This window comes from Rosa rugosa, chromosome 5 (genome assembly GCF_958449725.1).
Source record: "Rosa rugosa chromosome 5, drRosRugo1.1, whole genome shotgun sequence".
Taxonomy (NCBI): Eukaryota; Viridiplantae; Streptophyta; class Magnoliopsida; order Rosales; family Rosaceae; genus Rosa; species Rosa rugosa.
In genome coordinates, this window is record NC_084824.1 from 44,038,404 (window position 1) to 44,056,470 (window position 18,067).

Genomic DNA, 18,067 nt, shown 5'->3' on the forward strand with positions numbered 1-18,067 from the left:
GGTCAACCATAAACCCTAATTACCCATCAAACTAAAATGCTCATAACCACTCTCTCGCAACTTATTTTCTTGATCCGTTAGAGCTCACACTCTCGTGGGGACGAGATGTATCAACTTATATAAAAGATTCAAAACGTTTATCTCTCCATGATTCAGCTCTCCTTAGAGAAGCATAAGCCTATATTGGGTTGACCCCTTTGATAGTTTGATTTATGAGAAAATGAAGGCCGACCGGGTTAATTTTTTTACACGGTACCTATTAATACACTTTTAATTCATTGGTAGTATCAAATCTATCGATTCTCAATTCTGGGTTTGCAGATCACTAGAAATACCTATGTGCGTACTAGTGTTGTATAACTTTTACATTGCTTATACATTGACGTGGACTTTTCAAAAATAACAAGGAAGAGGAAATTGAATTTTTTCAAACCAACAGTTGGATGAGATGATTGAAATATTTTATGTTTATTGTAAAAAAATCAATGAATTTCATCATCTTTTTGACTTCAATCCATATGGTCAACCGATAACACCTTAATAACACTATATTTATTAATTACATTCCTCTAAGGCCTCGTTTGTTAGCCAGGAAATCAAATGTGGATTGTGAAATAGTTTCCCATTCTATTAAATTGTCGTGTTTGGTTAAGTCATAAGTCAGTGTTCACAATTTGTAATATTCTTAAGGGCTAGCCCCTAGCGCTCTGCTAGGGTTTGTGGAGCGGCGCGTCTCTTGGCCGTCGCATCCTAAACCTACTCCATTCATGGAGATAATTTCAGGCCTCGGTCTCTGTGTGTTGGCTTTTGCTGTTCTCGATGGCAGAGCGGAGTTTGAGGAGAGTTTTGGCGTTGGTATGGTCATGCCGGCGAGTCAAAGGACTTTTGGATCGGCGAAGGAGGGTGGCGGTGGTTGTTGGAAGGAGTGGGTGTCACACCCCGAATTTTGAATAAAGGATTCAAATCCGGAACATGACTAATAACAATACAAATAACGTTCTGAATTTTTCTCTCAGAAACAACCACTAGTTACACCTCTTGATATTACATAAACCAAATCCTCAAGCTACTTATTACAGCACACTCTCACCAAATCAAATAGTAAAACTCAAATGAGTATAATTCTCCTCACAAAACAAATGCTGTAAATCTAATACTAATACTCTAAACCGCACGATCACTGCTCTGATTCTCCTGACCTGTGAGATTACCCGCTACACAATTTGAATAGTGTACCGGGAATTGCAACAACACAAAACCCGGTAAGCTTTTGACAGCCCGTATGAGTAAACAAGAAAGAACTGTTGATTTATTCAATTATATTTATTATAACTCAAGTAAACAATCAACACAGTCACACGGTAACTCCAAAAATCACATAAACATAAAAGCAAATATATTCTCGATACTCTCTTTTAAAACTCAACATTTGACTGATCACAACCAACAACTATTGCAACATTAATATGTGAAATAACATTAAAGCAAAGCATGCTTGATTCTCTTTTCACTAACACCTTCACATATTAACAATATATCACAGATAGATATTTGATCAAAATAATATAAGTACACTTTTCATTTTAGTGAATTTTCGGATTAACTGGTAACAAATCATAAATCCACGTGTGTTGTGAAATTTTAATTAAAACTCGCAAGCGCACGAATCGTCGTTAGTATAGTGTGCAAGTACGAGGTCGTTCCAACTGAGGATTGATAATCAATTTAAACCCTAACTCAATTAATTAATCCAAACACAAAATCACATAAACAATCAAGCAAAAGAAGATATGGTTTTAAGGTTTTCGACTAAACAAATAATGTGAAAATTAAAGAAAGAAAGAAAGAAACAAACAAATATTAATGATAAAACCTAGGGTTTCGAAATCAACCACTAACAATCATATTTATGTTTCGATGCAATTAACAGATTCTTTTATTTCGTTTGATGATAATTCCCGTATCTAAGTCCTTCTCAGGTACTCTAGACCATAGTTTTCCTTAAGTGTATGATGCTCTCCCTCTCGGGTAAAGATCTTATATCCTAACTATGCAGTTTATCCTTCTCAGGTATAAATTTAACATGCAAGACTCATTACGCTTTAGAAAACAAGGGAATCAAGCAAACCATTAGTCTTTCTCAAGTAATAATGTAATTTACCACACTTAATCACAAAAAGCTAATCAAATTATATTGCATCTCTGCTTCAAATTTGTCTTCCAATTACTATATGCAAAGCCCTAAGGTGATCAATCAAAGAAACTTAAACATAAAGCATCAATTCAAATAGTGATTAAGCATTCATCATAAAGAAACTATAAATCCATCAATAAAACATCAAAGTACATAAAAAATCATGCTAGGGCATTATCCTAACTCTAGAAAAAGGTTTAGCAAAATATAACTAAATAAAACATAGGAAAAACATAAAAAGAATGGAAGGGGAAAAGATGGGGAAGATGGATGAGTCGTCTCTGCTCCTTAGACGTCTACATTGTGCTCCCGAGACTCTCTTTCTCATGTAAATTCGTACTCCCTTATATAGGGCAGATTTCTGCTCATCTTTGGCTTCATGTTTCCTTGTAAAACTTGGATTTAGATTCCTTTCTTCATTTGGAATGGGAAAAGCTTGAAATATCTCTTGTAAAAATAGGAATAAGTTCCTCATTGAATCCTCATCTGAATTAACTTCCTTGAAACATTAGGATTGACCATCTTGTGCCACGGAACTTGAATTCTCCACGAATGGTTGTAAATTCCCGAGCAGATTTCCTGTCCGACCTATCTTCACTCAAATAATCATAACTTTCTCCAGAAGTATCGAAATCGAGATCCGTAAAATTCTACAGAAAATAGACATCCGTAGCTTTCCATGCATATAAGGGTCATTGTCTGATTCGATGTGGGTAACTCCCAGTAATTCGGCGAAGTTGGATGTTCTGCAGAGACAGATTCTGGAACCTGGGCGTCTTTCAATCCTAGTTAGCTCATTTTAACTTCTTTTCTTCTCTTTATGAGACAGACCTACAAAAACACTATAACAACATAAATGACTCGAAATAAGGAGGACTAAGCATAAATACTAAGATTAAGAGGCAAAGAAATATAGGAAAATATGAGCACATCAAATACCCCCACACTTAGACTTTGCTTGTCCTCGAGCAAAACAACAAAAACTAAGAACACACAAACACAAAACAAAACAAACAAAAACACACTAAGCCTTTCAACATTAGTCTTAGAAATCTCAAACTTTCATGGCATCAAGATTAGCACAACAACCAAGAATCAATCCAACATTTATTCGAGAGTTAACAAAAACATATAACTTAACATATAAACATGTAGGACATGGGGGCAACATTGGTGATATTAATCTCAGCATGCTTCAAACAAGTTATGACTCAAATCCTCACCGGTTTACCCTCTTTCTTCTCTCAGATTCACGGCTCATGCAAAAGCATATATTCACTCAAGTTATATGTGAGAGAGATAATATATAAGACAAACAAATAGCTCACATATAATAGAAATAAAAAGCTTTTTCTGAAAATATTTTTTTTTCAAGTATGATCTCATGAAGGATACCAACTACTTGCACAAATGGACCCAAGCCATAGGTTCAACTCTTATAACTTATCTCCACAGATCAAAGGTTGCTCTTTTCAAGGATCAAAGAGGTCTTATAATTAAGGTTGTAATGGGGCCAAGGTTTAGGGTTTATAGAAACAAAGGGATAGAAAAATCACAAAGTATCCTAAAAACCTAGTAGAGCTCTTGTTGATGTAGAGAGACAATCTTGAAATTCCACCAAATAGAAACGTCATAGACTCCTTCAAAGTCTTTATAAAGGGCCAAATGTCATCATGTTTGGCTCATGCTTCATTCTAAACTTTCTTTGAACACTTGTGAATTGGACAAAGACCAAATTTTCTTGAATAGGCCTTCACTTCAAAGCAAACTCCAAATCCACAATGAGGGGACTAAAATCCATAAACACTTATCATATTTTTTCTTTTGCCGTCACATATAATTTTTTTCAATTTTTTTTTTCTTCTTCTCTTCTTTTCACGGCACATAGATACATATATTTTTTCTATGGACAAGTCTTACCCCCACACTTGAACTTCCTTCTCTTCTCCATCTTCATTCTTGACGCCAAAAAACCTCTTGTATGTCTCAAAAATAAGCTCCACTAAGTCTTTAGAACATGGGTAAGGATAAAACTATACTAAGGTTTAGGGTTTAAGGATTATGAGGGTGATGAAAGAAAAGGCTCAATTAATGTAGGCTTAAAGGAGTTTATCTAGGGGGGTTGCACATCTTGTGCACACAAATAGGGACACAGGCTTATTTGGCAATGGTGATAATTTCCTAGGGTGCCTTTATCCTTTCCAAGGTCCAAGCATATATTGATAAAAGTCTCAACAAGTATAAGAGTGAATTCTAGCATTCTCTAGTCCATTAAACTTAATCTATGGCAAGCAATCAATCAAGATGAAAGAATAATGAGATCAACAAAATCATCGCCAAGAAAATAAGATGACATATATTTTTTCATTCAACACTCAACAAAGAAAAGGCAAATAGGCTTAAATAACTCACATAGGTTATGTATGAATCAAAAACTTATCCTAACATGCTCTTTTCTGTACCATGTAAGCAACCACATCCACTACACATACATATGACAATCATACATCCTTGTTAACCAAAAAATAAAGTCAAACATCATCTCAATTTTATGATCCTCTTAAGCCATGATTTCTGAAATATATACTCATCATAGTTGTTGAAAGGCCTAAGACTCAAGAAAACAAAAACAAAAAACAAAGACGCAAAAAGAACAAAGAAAACAAAATTTTAAACTAACAACCTAATAGAAACAAAAATCAAAATCCCTTCCCCCACACTTAAATCTAACATTGTCCTCAATGTTGAAAGAATTAAAGCATGCAATGCACATAAAAGCATGGAAAAGAGATAAGTAAAAAAATAATAATAATAATAAAAACAAGAAAGTAAAGAGAAGAGTTTAGAGCTCCCTGGGATTTAGTGAAGATTAGCACGAAGCCGATGTTGAAGTCAAAAAACATTGCAGAAGTCATCAGGAAAAATTTCCGCGCAGATTGAGCACTGCTTGGTATTTCTCAAATATCTTTTAGCTCACAGCTCAGAATGATGATCTGCTTAGTGCGTTGGAAACTAGACTCGTGTAGCTTTCTGGTGATATGCAATAAGCCTATTAAAACTTCCAGGAAGATGTCCAGAATCTACGTCAAAGGCAGGTACAGAACCTGAAACACAAAAAGATAAATATTTAGCAAACTTAAAACTAAAAATTATAGAAACTAAATAAAAATAAAAAATAAAAAATCAGATTGGTAATCAAGTTAGAATCAAAATCAATCATCGATCCCCGGCAACGGCGCCAAAAACTTGTTGTGAAATTTTAATTAAAACTCGCAAGCGCACGAATCGTCGTTAGTATAGTGTGCAAGTACGAGGTCGTTCCAACTGAGGATTGATAATCAATTTAAACCCTAACTCAATTAATTAATCCAAACACAAAATCACATAAACAATCAAGCAAAAGAAGATATGGTTTTAAGGTTTTCGACTAAACAAATAATGTGAAAATTAAAGAAAGAAAGAAAGAAACAAACAAATATTAATGATAAAACCTAGGGTTTCGAAATCAACCACTAACAATCATATTTATGTTTCGATGCAATTAACAGATTCTTTTATTTCGTTTGATGATAATTCCCGTATCTAAGTCCTTCTCAGGTACTCTAGACCATAGTTTTCCTTAAGTGTATGATGCTCTCCCTCTCGGGTAAAGATCTTATATCCTAACTATGCAGTTTATCCTTCTCAGGTATAAATTTAACATGCAAGACTCATTACGCTTTAGAAAACAAGGGAATCAAGCAAACCATTAGTCTTTCTCAAGTAATAATGTAATTTACCACACTTAATCACAAAAAGCTAATCAAATTATATTGCATCTCTGCTTCAAATTTGTCTTCCAATTACTATATGCAAAGCCCTAAGGTGATCAATCAAAGAAACTTAAACATAAAGCATCAATTCAAATAGTGATTAAGCATTCATCATAAAGAAACTATAAATCCATCAATAAAACATCAAAGTACATAAAAAATCATGCTAGGGCATTATCCTAACTCTAGAAAAAGGTTTAGCAAAATATAACTAAATAAAACATAGGAAAAACATAAAAAGAATGGAAGGGGAAAAGATGGGGAAGATGGATGAGTCGTCTCTGCTCCTTAGGCGTCTACATTGTGCTCCCGAGACTCTCTTTCTCATGTAAATTCGTACTCCCTTATATAGGGCAGATTTCTGCTCATCTTTGGCTTCATGTTTCCTTGTAAAACTTGGATTTAGATTCCTTTCTTCATTTGGAATGGGAAAAGCTTGAAATATCTCTTGTAAAAGTAGGAATAAGTTCCTCATTGAATCCTCATCTGAATTAACTTCCTTGAAACATTAGGATTGACCATCTTGTGCCACGGAACTTGAATTCTCCACGAATGGTTGTAAATTCCCGAGCAGATTTCCTGTCCGACCTATCTTCACTCAAATAATCATAACTTTCTCCAGAAGTATCGAAATCGAGATCCGTAAAATTCTACAGAAAATAGACATCCGTAGCTTTCCATGCATATAAGGGTCATTGTCTGATTCGATGTGGGTAACTCCCAGTAATTCGGCGAAGTTGGATGTTCTGCAGAGACAGATTCTGGAACCTGGGCGTCTTTCAATCCTAGTTAGCTCATTTTAACTTCTTTTCTTCTCTTTATGAGACAGGCCTACAAAAACACTATAACAACATAAATGACTCGAAATAAGGAGGACTAAGCATAAATACTAAGATTAAGAGGCAAAGAAATATAGGAAAATATGAGCACATCAACGTGTTAGGGTCCATAATACCAAAACACGGGAAAGCCAGGTTGACTGGTAACAAATCATAAATCCACGTGCTAGGGTCCATAATACCAAAGCACGGGAAAGCCGCAGCATACAGAGGACAAATCCAAAGTATGTATACTCAAGGTATGCACAAAGCAACCGTATGCACAAAGCAAGGTTCCTAAGAGTATAATAGTGCACTATCTGTAGGGACTAGGGCCCAAGGCTAACTTCCACATAACACCAAAACACATTTACCAGTAATTCACTTAAGCACGGGGTAGTAGATAACACCCGGCTTCACAATTGTACTTCTCAGACATAATCAAAATCACAAAATACAATCTTTATGATTTATAGATCGTATATATGTATATGTACACCCACATAAAGAGACATTATTTCAAGACAAATCTTTATTTCTTAAAATAATTTCCACATATTCACAATTGGGCATATAAAATAGCTTTCACACCACAGGATCAACATTTCATTATTCAACAATTAAATGCGAGATTAATAGCTTGAATAATATCCAATCCAGTCTCAATCATTTCATCACACCAATCACACGTCAACCAATATATATATTCCACATAAATATATATATACGTAATCATCCGCTCAGGGATGACCACTAATACCAACTATAGTTCAAGCATAAAAACCGTGAAATTCATTTGTATAATAAAATCATTTTACTTAACTATGGACCGTAGTTGATCAAGTCCATATGATTTAAAAAAAATATTTATTCCATAAATATTTTCACACAATTACGACAAAAATAAAGTAATTAAATTTATTCAGTTCGTAATATGAACCACGTGAGGTTTACTCACCTCTAATCCAGCTGCGTCTTCTAAAAAGCCAATTATATCAATCCGAATCGTCCACCAAATCAATCCATCGATCACCTAATCCAATAATGATCTTAACTTAGCCAACAACTCATAAACGTACTTAAACGATGATCCAACGGTCGGATCGAAATTATATGATGATCCAACGGTCGGATCCTCACGGATCGCCCTTAGGATCATCCTCCAATATTATCACAAAGATCCAACGGTCCGATCTTCCTGAATTGCCCTTACTAATATCTCCATAATTTTATATGAAAATCCGACGGTCAGATTCTCACGAATCGCCTTCCGAATTACTGTTTTACAATTATACGAAGATCCAATGGTCGGATCTTCGCCCGTGACCTCACAAAGTCATCGGTACAGTCATACGATCAACATATCTAAATTTGAAGCAAAACCGATGGTCTGATCTTCGCAGATCGTAAACCGAAGATAAAACGTAAAAACCGTAAATAGTAACGTAAAAACGTAAATCCACTATTTATCAACTTTTTCTAACATGACCATGTTATATATCAAAACGCTCGTATGGATGCATAGATCATCGCCTAGATAATGAAAACTCGAAATATGGTCTGACGCGCCGCCACAAGCGGTGGTCAGTGGGCGGTCAACTCCGGGTCAACCACCTCAGATGGCAAAGCGACCAACTACAAACTTGTTCAAAATGAAAGGGTGATCGACTTCTATACCTGGAGCTAAGTCTGGTTTGGCCTAGATCGTCCTAGATCAAGCTTGGAAGTCGGATTATTCCTGTGCGTCCGATCAGATTTCATATTAAATCAGGGACGTCGTAAAAGTCAAACCTTGATCTAGTGTTCTACACTCAAAATCGTGATGAAAGACTTACATGGGGATGATCAGGGGGAAGAGGAGATCACGAAAATGGGAAGGATCGGCCCGTGCAACGCCGGCGTCGACGTTTTCCGGCCGGGTCGGTTTCGCTCGTCTGGGTGTCTTCGATCCAGCTTTCGGGGCAGCGGCGGGCCAAGACGACACCGGAGGGCGTCTGGGCGTGGAGCGGCGATCACGGTGGTGTCCGGGTCCGGGGCTGGAGGACGCCGGAGGAGGGTTGTTCGGCCGGGTCGGGTCGAGCGGTTCGGCCGCGTGGGAGAGGAGAGAGAACGGAGGTTTCGGGGACTGTTTAGCAAAAAATTAGATTTTTTTCGTCCTTAATGAAAAAATCAGAAATTTTTCCTATTTATAGAAAATTCCCAAATTTCAAATATTCATAACTTATTCATACGAACTCCGAATATTGTGTTCCACATATGCACGAGATCGTATCGACGAGCTCTACAACTTTCATGAAGGAAGTTTTCCCAAATTCCGTATGTATAAAAAGTCAATTTCCACGAGCCCCTAAATAACGTTCGATTTCGAAAATAAAATCGTTCGAACTAATTCCACAACTTTTCCAAGCTTCGTACTCGCTCCTACTATCGTGAAATCATTTCTAAAAATCCACGGAATTTAATTTGGATTTTCCGGGGTATTACAGTGGGATCCGGGTAGAGGGTTGAATCTGTTCCCTTTCTCTCACGGTGGTCCTAGCGGGTCGGATCATCCCTGCGCTGATGGCACGATGAGTAGGCTGTGGTCGAGTAGATTGGGAGCTTTCTTTCTCCGATCGGATCTTCTGAGACTGCTGCAACAGATTTGTGGGGTGGCGGTTGAGGGGAATTCTGTTGGCTTCAAGGCAAGCAGTGACCGCCGGCGTAGGCGCAGTGGGCGTGGCGGTGTAGGTGATTGTTCATGTATGGTACGGGCGCGTTCATTCTATGGGTCGGCGATTGGTGGTGCAGGCGACCTCTTCTGGCCGGTTGACTCCCGATCGTGTGGCAGCATGGCGGACACTCAGTGCGTCACCGGCGGCAGAGACAAAGGTCGAGATGCGGTGTGTGACGGCGTTGGTTTTCTGGTGGATGGTATCAGGATCCGGATCTGGGATCTGGGTGGGCTTGGCAAATGGAGCCGGATCTGGGATCCGGGTAGAGGTTGGTATTGGCCTGCGGCCCACTATCTTTGGTGGGCTTGTTATGGTTCGCTAGAATGGATTTGAGCTCCTGTGATTTACTATTGGATCCAGGACCCAATTCTATGGTATTTGTTCGTGAAAGATCGTCTGCCAACATGGCCATGTTCTGACACCCTTGGCCGGCTTCGATCTTTAGGTGGGAGAGTGTCTTCATTCCGACGCCAAGTTGATTTTTGTCAATTTGTGCGTTGGAGTTCGATGGGTAGTCAAACCACCGACTACTCAATTCACTACACGGCTGCAGTCCGTAGTGTAAAATCAGCGCTGCGTCTCGACGTTGCTGCTCCTTGCATTTTTAAGTTTTTATATTTCAGATGTATTTTCTTTTTCGTACTGTTTCTTGATGTCTTTTGGCATCGTATCGTTGTAATTTTTCGATTTCAATAAATTGCTGACCTCCTTCGATTCTAAAAAAGTCATAAGTCTGAAATGGAAAGTAAAATAAATGAGTTGACCGGAGTTCAATTCCATAAAAAAGGCGGAATAGAAATATCATCTATGGTGTGGTATTTCAATTCCTTCACTCAACGGAATTGAAAATTTACTTGTTTAGCCCCTCATAAAATTTGGTAAATTAATAATTCCTATCTCCACTCATTCATTTTTAATCTTCCATATTTAATTCGATTGGGCATTATTGGAAAATCATTAACAAATAAATTCTCTCAAACCATTTTCTAATCTCAAGTGTTGAATCCTTCCAAACACCACAAATGGAAATGCTAAATAAATTTCATTCCATCCTTGAAAGGAAAATTAGTGCAATTCATTTTCCCACCGTAACATTCCGGTCAACCAAACGGGGCTTAAGGGTAACTTTATCAAGACTTCGGAAAACCGACTGTTGGATGCAATGGTTGAAATATTTTATGCTCATTTTTAAAATATTATCTATTTTTCGACTTTGTTTCAACAACAATCCACTCAGTCAACCACAATATCTCATTAACTCTAAACACTAAAACACAATTTGCCAATCCATCATGAATACTATAAGAGCACTTTTCATGACCAATTCTCATATTGTATACCTCTATTACCCATGTACAACAACTGGAGAGATTTAACTTTGACTGTTAATTTTTCTAAACACTTAAAATGTTTAATTATAAATAAAATTTAATCAAGTCAACGTTAATTGAAAAAGTTATTTATTTATTTAAAAAAATTTCTTTTCATTATTTTTTTATTTACTAATGTAGTCGAAACGAGAAACAATATCTAACAAATTTTTGGTAACAAATTCAATTTATTATATTTTGTGAAAAAGAAAAAAGGACAAAAAAAAATGTAGAAGAGAATGGGGTGTCTCGAACCTGAGCTGCCCTCCCCTAATACTATGTGCCTTCAGCCATTGCACCGTTGTTAAATGCCATTTATTGTTTTCTGTTTAGTTTAACTGGGCTGAGTATTTTTATTATGGATTAAATTCAGTTTAGTCCCTCAAGCTTTAGGCCAAACATCAGTTTGGTCCCTCTTTTTTTTTTTTTAATCAAACTCATCCCTGATCTCTCGAATTGCATCAACCTCGTCCAAAATTTGACTTTGACTCCGAAGATGACGTCATGCGCTGAGCTGGAGCCGACAAGGAGGTCCCACATTTCTGATTTTGAACCCACAAGAAGGGAAAAATGGACATTTCAAATTTAATTTAATTTCTAATTTTTTTTTCTCTTATTTTCTCTCCTTTCTCTCTCGCACAAATCTGAAACCTCCTCTCTTTCTTTCTACTCTCTCTCTCATTCCCAGCCGCCACTCCAGACTCACTACCCTGACTGGCTCCACATCGTGCCGCGGCCGCACGACAAGTCGTTGTGGAACGCCGGCGGCGACACTCGAATCGTCGTCGTGGACAGGAACACTTCGCTCGCAGACCTCTCGAATCAGCGATGCTCAACCGTGGCTTCTCCGACTCCACCTCTGTTAACTGCTTGCTTGGCCTAGACTACAGCGGCGGCGGCGCCGCGAACAATTCAGATTCGAGAGGAGGAGAAGCGGAGGTTTCTGCAGCGGCAAATTGCAGGATCAGAAGTCGTTTGGGTCAACATCATCGTCTCCGTCGCTGGCCAATTTGCCTCCGATTCGGGTCCACGTGGAAGACGGCGGTGGGAGTAGTCGCGGTGGGAATAGAGCGCAGGATCAGAAGGTTGGGATTGGAGCAGTTTGCTCAGATGGCGAACGATCCGATCACAGTGGATATCGGAAACTGCTTCCTCCTCAGCCTCAGCAACAGAGTCTACCTCCTCAGTCGCAGCCCAAATCTACTGGAATTTTTGATTTTCCGTCGCCAGATTTAGTGTCAATGTATGCTTTGCTTGTCAACTACAAACTAATTTTCTTGTTTAAACTGTGCATGAATTTCTTAGGCCTTCATATCATAAACAGAATTGAATGTTCTTTGACTTGTGCTCCAAATTAGAACTTTTGTTTTCGTAGACAAATTTGTATGTTTAGATCATACTGTTATTGTTGATTGGATGATTGATTATGATCGAGTAGTTGATTGTGGCATTTTTCTGCTTTGTTGGATTTATTTGCAGTGATCATAGTTTATCAAATCCTGCCATATCTCGCCCAAAACCTGTAATTTATCAAGAACCAGTAGCTCAAATACTTGCTATAACCCCCACAAGGTTCTGAGAGAGTGTGGAGTTTGGTTGAGGTGGTGGGTAGTGGGTAGTGGGAGCTTGTGAGCAGAGCTTAATGGTGGCCGGCCGGTGTTCATGGTGGCTGGGAATGAGAGAGAGAGGAGGTTTCAGATTGTGCGAGGGAGAAAGGAGAGAAAATAAGAGAAAATTTTTTTTGAAATTAAATTAAATTTGAAATGTCCATTTTGCCCTTCTTGTGGGTTCAAAATCAGAAATGTGGGACCTCCTTGTCGGCTCCAGCTCAGCGCATGACGTCATCTTCCGAGTCAAATTCAAATTTTGGACGAGGTTGATGCAATTTGAGAGATCAGGGATGAGTTTGATTAAAAAAAAAAAAGAGGGACCAAACTGATGTTTGGCCTAAAGCTTGAGGGACTAAACTGAATTTAATCCTTTTATTATCAAGGAAACCTTGTTCTGGGGTCATACAAATTAAGGCCATTGAGTTCCCAAGTGAAGAGGCTGGTCTGCCAAAAGGTTGTGAGAATCTCGACTCATTACCCAGCCGGAATTAGCCAACAAGTTCTTCAAAGCCACATGCTTGCTTCAAGCACCGCTCGAGGAGATTCTCAAGGAGTTCAAACCGACTTGCCTTGTAGCTGACATGTTCTTTACTTGGCTACTGACGCCGCTGCGAAATTCGATATTCCGAGGTTGCTTTTTCATGGGACTGCTTATCTCTATGTGCTTCGGAGTATTTTTATTCTCAGCTTCTTCGACCTCCTCTCCATAAACCCCGTGAAATCATTGTCGATCTACTACACATTTGTCCAACTGTTCACCCACCAAATCCGCTTGAAATTTAAGTCTGAAGTCTATATATTCTAAATCAAACACGATTTGGCTTCACCCTCAACTTCTTGGCCGAGTAAACCACTGCAAGTGGCTTAGTGGTTCTTGCCTAGTTGGGTGTGCTCCCCAACCTAGGTTCGAACCCCGAAGCTGTCAAAGTGGCCAGACACTGTGCTGCAATGCACAGTTGGAGCATTTCACATGCGCCGAAGGGGTTTATTTTGGGCCTAGGAAGCCTTTGGGTTCCCCTTGACAAAGTCAAAAAAAAAAAAAAAAAAACTTCTTGGCCGAGTCCTTGCATTGGTACTTCTTGATTCCGGCGACGACGACGGGGAGACCACGGATTGCGAGGGATATGGATTTGGTACCGGAATTGGATAGGATCTCGGCAGGGTTGGTGATGGTTTGGGCGGAGGAGAGAAGGAGTAGATGTGAGAATTGATCTTTGCGAATTACGAAACTGTTGTTGAAGTCTTTGAACTAGATTTTCATGGTAATAAACTTTTATCAATTGGAGGAGATGAGTTTGCCGTCGATAGATAGTTACCCTCCATTTGTTTCTACCTCTCAAGGTCGGTCCTACTTTTTGTTTCACAAACTCACACTAACGTTAACGACCAGTTCACAATAACAGAAAATGGAAGGCCATCATTGCTCGAGATCCACTCAGCCAGAGATCAACGGTAAATTGCCCCAGGATGATATCCACTGTAATAACCTCAATTTTCAATCAAAGCAAAAACTTGGTGGTCCACTAGAAGTGTTGAACAAGAAGACAAAAGAATAAAGTTCGAGTGTTCAATTATGTGTGTGTGCAGCAGCATGCCGTACCAAGCGGAGAGCAAGGATTAATCAATTGCCACTTACTATAATTAAATTGTCGAATTTTTCTAGTTTTGGCACTATAGTAGTGGCGATTACTTTTAATAAAAATTGTGTGGCGTGTTCCGTGTTTTGAGCGACAGTGGGAAGTAGTGCTTCTGCTTTGTTTCTTTTATATTGTATGCGAATTGGTGGAAGGTGGTAGGCAAGCACAGAAAAGTCTCTCTCTCTCTCTCCCTTTCGCGCGTCCGAGCCCAGAAGAAAACAGAGCAAGCTTTGCCGACCGAGCTCTCCTTCCTCAGGCCACCTCACGACGTCGGACCACCTCCCTTAGCTTCGCCTCGACCTTGCACAGCTGCCAGTGGAAGCCTTGCGCCGTAACACGGCCGGCAGCGGCGGCGGAGGACCCGGCTCCATTTGAGCCGATTTCGAGTCGATCTCGATATCTCGAGCTACAGGCCACCAATTCTCTTGATCTTTGGCTCATTAGACTCGCCTCAACTTTCTGAACAAGTACCAAGAAGTACCGGACCTGGGTAGATCGATTTCACGTTCGTCAGAGCTCAACCCGTTTAGATCGAAAAACAACCTTTTGATCCGGATATCTCGAGTTACAGACCACCATTCCTTGTGATTCTTGGCCTGGTGAACTCGCTTTGAGTTTCTGAACAAGTCTCCAGAAGGGATCGAGGCGAGTGGTGGAATTTTTTACGTCGAACTGGAGCTCGCCGGTTTCTGCAAATTTTCCGGCCACCTCGACTGGTTCTAGGTAATTTCGACCCCTTCCAGTCATTTCCAGCTTACATGCTAGTTAGGAAAGTTGTTAAGCTTGATGAGACGAAGAAGAGCAGCCGGCCCCGACACCATTGGTGGTGGTCGGCGGCGGCTCTGCCACTAACTCCGGCGGCCCTTTTCGGCCACCTCCGGGGGTCACAAGAACAGTTTCTGTGCATTTTTAGATTCTATACTTCAATACGATCATTTTGATATATTATACGCAATTTTTTGGTATCGTATGATTAAGTTATGAATTTTTATGTTTCGATCGATTTCGATTTGTGATCTGTGAAGATTGGACCGTCCGATGGACTTGTAGTTTTGATATGTTGATCGTATGACTGTCCCGATGATTTTGTGTGGTCATGGGCGAAGATCCGACCGTTGGATCTTCGTATAATTGTGAAATGGTGATTCGAAAGGAGATTCGTGAGAATCCGACCGTCGGATTTTCGTATATGTTTGTGGAGATGTTTGTAAGGGCGATTCAAGAAGATGTGACCGTTGGATCTTCGTGATAATTTAGAAGGATGATCCTAAGGGCGATCTGTGAGGATCCGACCGTTGGATCATCGTTTAATTTCGATGCGACCGTTGGATCGTCGTTTAAGTATGTTTATGAGTTGTTGGCTAAGTTAAGATCATATTGGATTAGGTAATCGACAGATTGATTTGGCGGACGATTCGTGAAATCGTTGTTTGAGCTATTAAGAAGACGCAGCTGGATTAGAGGTGAGTAAATCGCACATGGTTCATTTACAAACCGAAATTTAGTGATTTATATTCAATTGTGAATTTGTGGAAATTGTTTTTAAGGAAATAAATATTTGTTTTAAATTATATGGACTTGTTCAACTACGGTCCATAGGTAAGTAAAATGTATTTAAACTATAAAATGAATTTCTTGATTTTTGTTGCTGTGAACTATAGTTGGTATTAGTGGTCATTCCTGTGAGGGTGACTACGTATATATATATTTACGTGGAAAATATATTGGATGGTGTGGCATTTGGGAAGTGTGGAATTGATTTGATTGATTTACCGTTCCAAGCATTACTCTTTCAAAAATATAAATTATAGTATATTGTTGAGTTGATTTTGATTTTGATGAAGAGTAATTGAGTAAAGTGTGATAATTGAGTCGTGTGGATTGATTAAATGATAGAGTCGATTACTTTTATCACATTGATGATTGAGGCAGTTATTATCGTAAGATTGAACCTTGGCCGAGGTGACAGGTTACGATTCAGTTAGAGCTCTAGTCTGTCTGCCATTGTACTTCTTGGGGGATAACTGCGAGTTATTGCGCCCTTGGGTGCAACGTACTGCTTGGGGGATGACTTTGTGTTATTGCGCCCTTGAGTACAATATACCTCTTGGGGGATACATAGTATTATTGCACCCATGATATATTTTTAGTGTAAAAGAAAGTGCGAGGTTGTTCTTTCTTAGTCGTTCAGTGGAACTTGAATTGATAAGAAAAGTTTTGTTGTTTTTCTTAGTGATCATTGTGAGATGTGAGTTGATTGATGCTTGAAGTGATGTTGTGCACTTCAATTACTTATGCTAAGAAATACTTGAGTTGAAATTGTTAACTTAATTTGTGCAATTCTTAAATTTACTCATACGGGCTTTCAAAAAGCTTACCGGGTTTTGTGTTGTTGCAATCCCGGTACACTATTCAAACGGTGTAGCGGATAATCCTACAGGTCAGGAGAACCAGGGCGGTGATCGTGCAGTTTAGAGTATTAGTATTTGATTTACAGCACTTGTATTTGTGAGGTGAGTTATGCTCTTTTGAGCCTTACAATTTGATTTAGTGAGAGTGTGCTGTAATAAATAACTTGAGAATTTGGTTTATGTAATATTGAGTGGTGTGAGGTGTGTCTGTTTCTGAGAAAAAAATTCATAACATTATATGTAATTGTTATTATTCATGTTTCGGATTTTGAATTGGTTATTCAAAATTCGGGGCGTGACATCCACCCTAGGTGGATAGCAGATTTTTCCTTCAATATTTCGATCAAACAACTCCCTATGCATTGCCCACCTTGACTCATTGAGTCCAATTTCTAGACTTGGTATCAAGGGTCCTTGATCAACAACTCATACCAACGACCCCTCTAGGAGGCTGGCGATATCCTTATAAGATGCTAATATCAGTAATATGCGTGTTTTAAAGAAGTTGTAATTTGTATAAGGAAAGGGGATCTTTGACAATAAAGCTGAGTAGGGAATTAGTTATATCTAGCAAAGATGAGACACGACCATAGTGACTGGCATGAAGGCATGTGTGATTAAACATAACACACAATGTGCAATCAGACACCAAGTAGCTTAAAGCACACAATTCATGAATCATAACCAATCAAAAGTGATATCTTAACTCCTGGATTCCGGTGATGGTCAACTGTGGCGTCTAGTGCATAGTGAAACCTCCAATGATAGAGGATTTGTATTGCCTGAACCCGATTTGTAGGCTGTTGCATAAAATTAAAAGCTGCCCAACAAACTCGAGGATGAGGATCTTTGAATGACTTCAGAATAATGGCAGTAACTTGGTCCAAACAGTCTCTCCTAATTACCTGCTGTAATAGAATGGACCACATACTAAGTTACCAACCAAAAATCGTAAACTATAAAACGTGCAATAAAGTAGTAATTCAGATTTATATTTCTGTGTATCAGTATATCTAAAGTCCAAACTTGAATCACGCACTAGCACTACCATTTCATCTGAGCACTCCCCTGCATTCACGGCAAACAAAGAAATCCCTGCATGACACTTCTTCCACTTGGTAGCCTCCATGTGCCCTAAGAACAATTCAAAACATATAGGAAGTATTCTTTATCCACCTACAGCAGTAAAAAATGTTCTCAGAAACAAAATGCCAGATTTGTATACATCCATCTTTCCAGCATTCTCACCCTGCTCCTGTCCATGTTGTACCATGCATTATCATCTTTTATAGGGAGAAGCAGTTGCATTGAGGTTGTGAGCAGCCTAATCATAGATTCATGATGTAGCTCCCTCACAGGTTAAAAAAATTTGTGAAAGAAATTCTCTAAAACTCATAACCATATTATTTCTGAAAACGGAAATCACAAAAGGGAACAAAATAAAATCCCTCAGGAATGCCTGATTTCCACCCGGACAGCACGAACACAATCAAAAGAAGTT

At 38.9% G+C, this 18,067-nt stretch overlaps 1 long non-coding RNA gene across 1 annotated transcript; it reads right to left on the bottom strand.

Moving 5' to 3' along the window:
• Nucleotides 1–933: 933 nt before the first annotated feature.
• LOC133708402 (uncharacterized) lies at nt 934–8,790 on the bottom strand. Its single transcript, XR_009845827.1, has 3 exons — nt 8,502–8,790; nt 7,783–7,857; nt 934–1,214 (listed from the first exon to the last, which is right to left on the bottom strand). It is a non-coding gene; the product is annotated as an uncharacterized LOC133708402 (long non-coding RNA).
• Between the last annotated feature and the right edge of the window lie 9,277 nt (nt 8,791–18,067).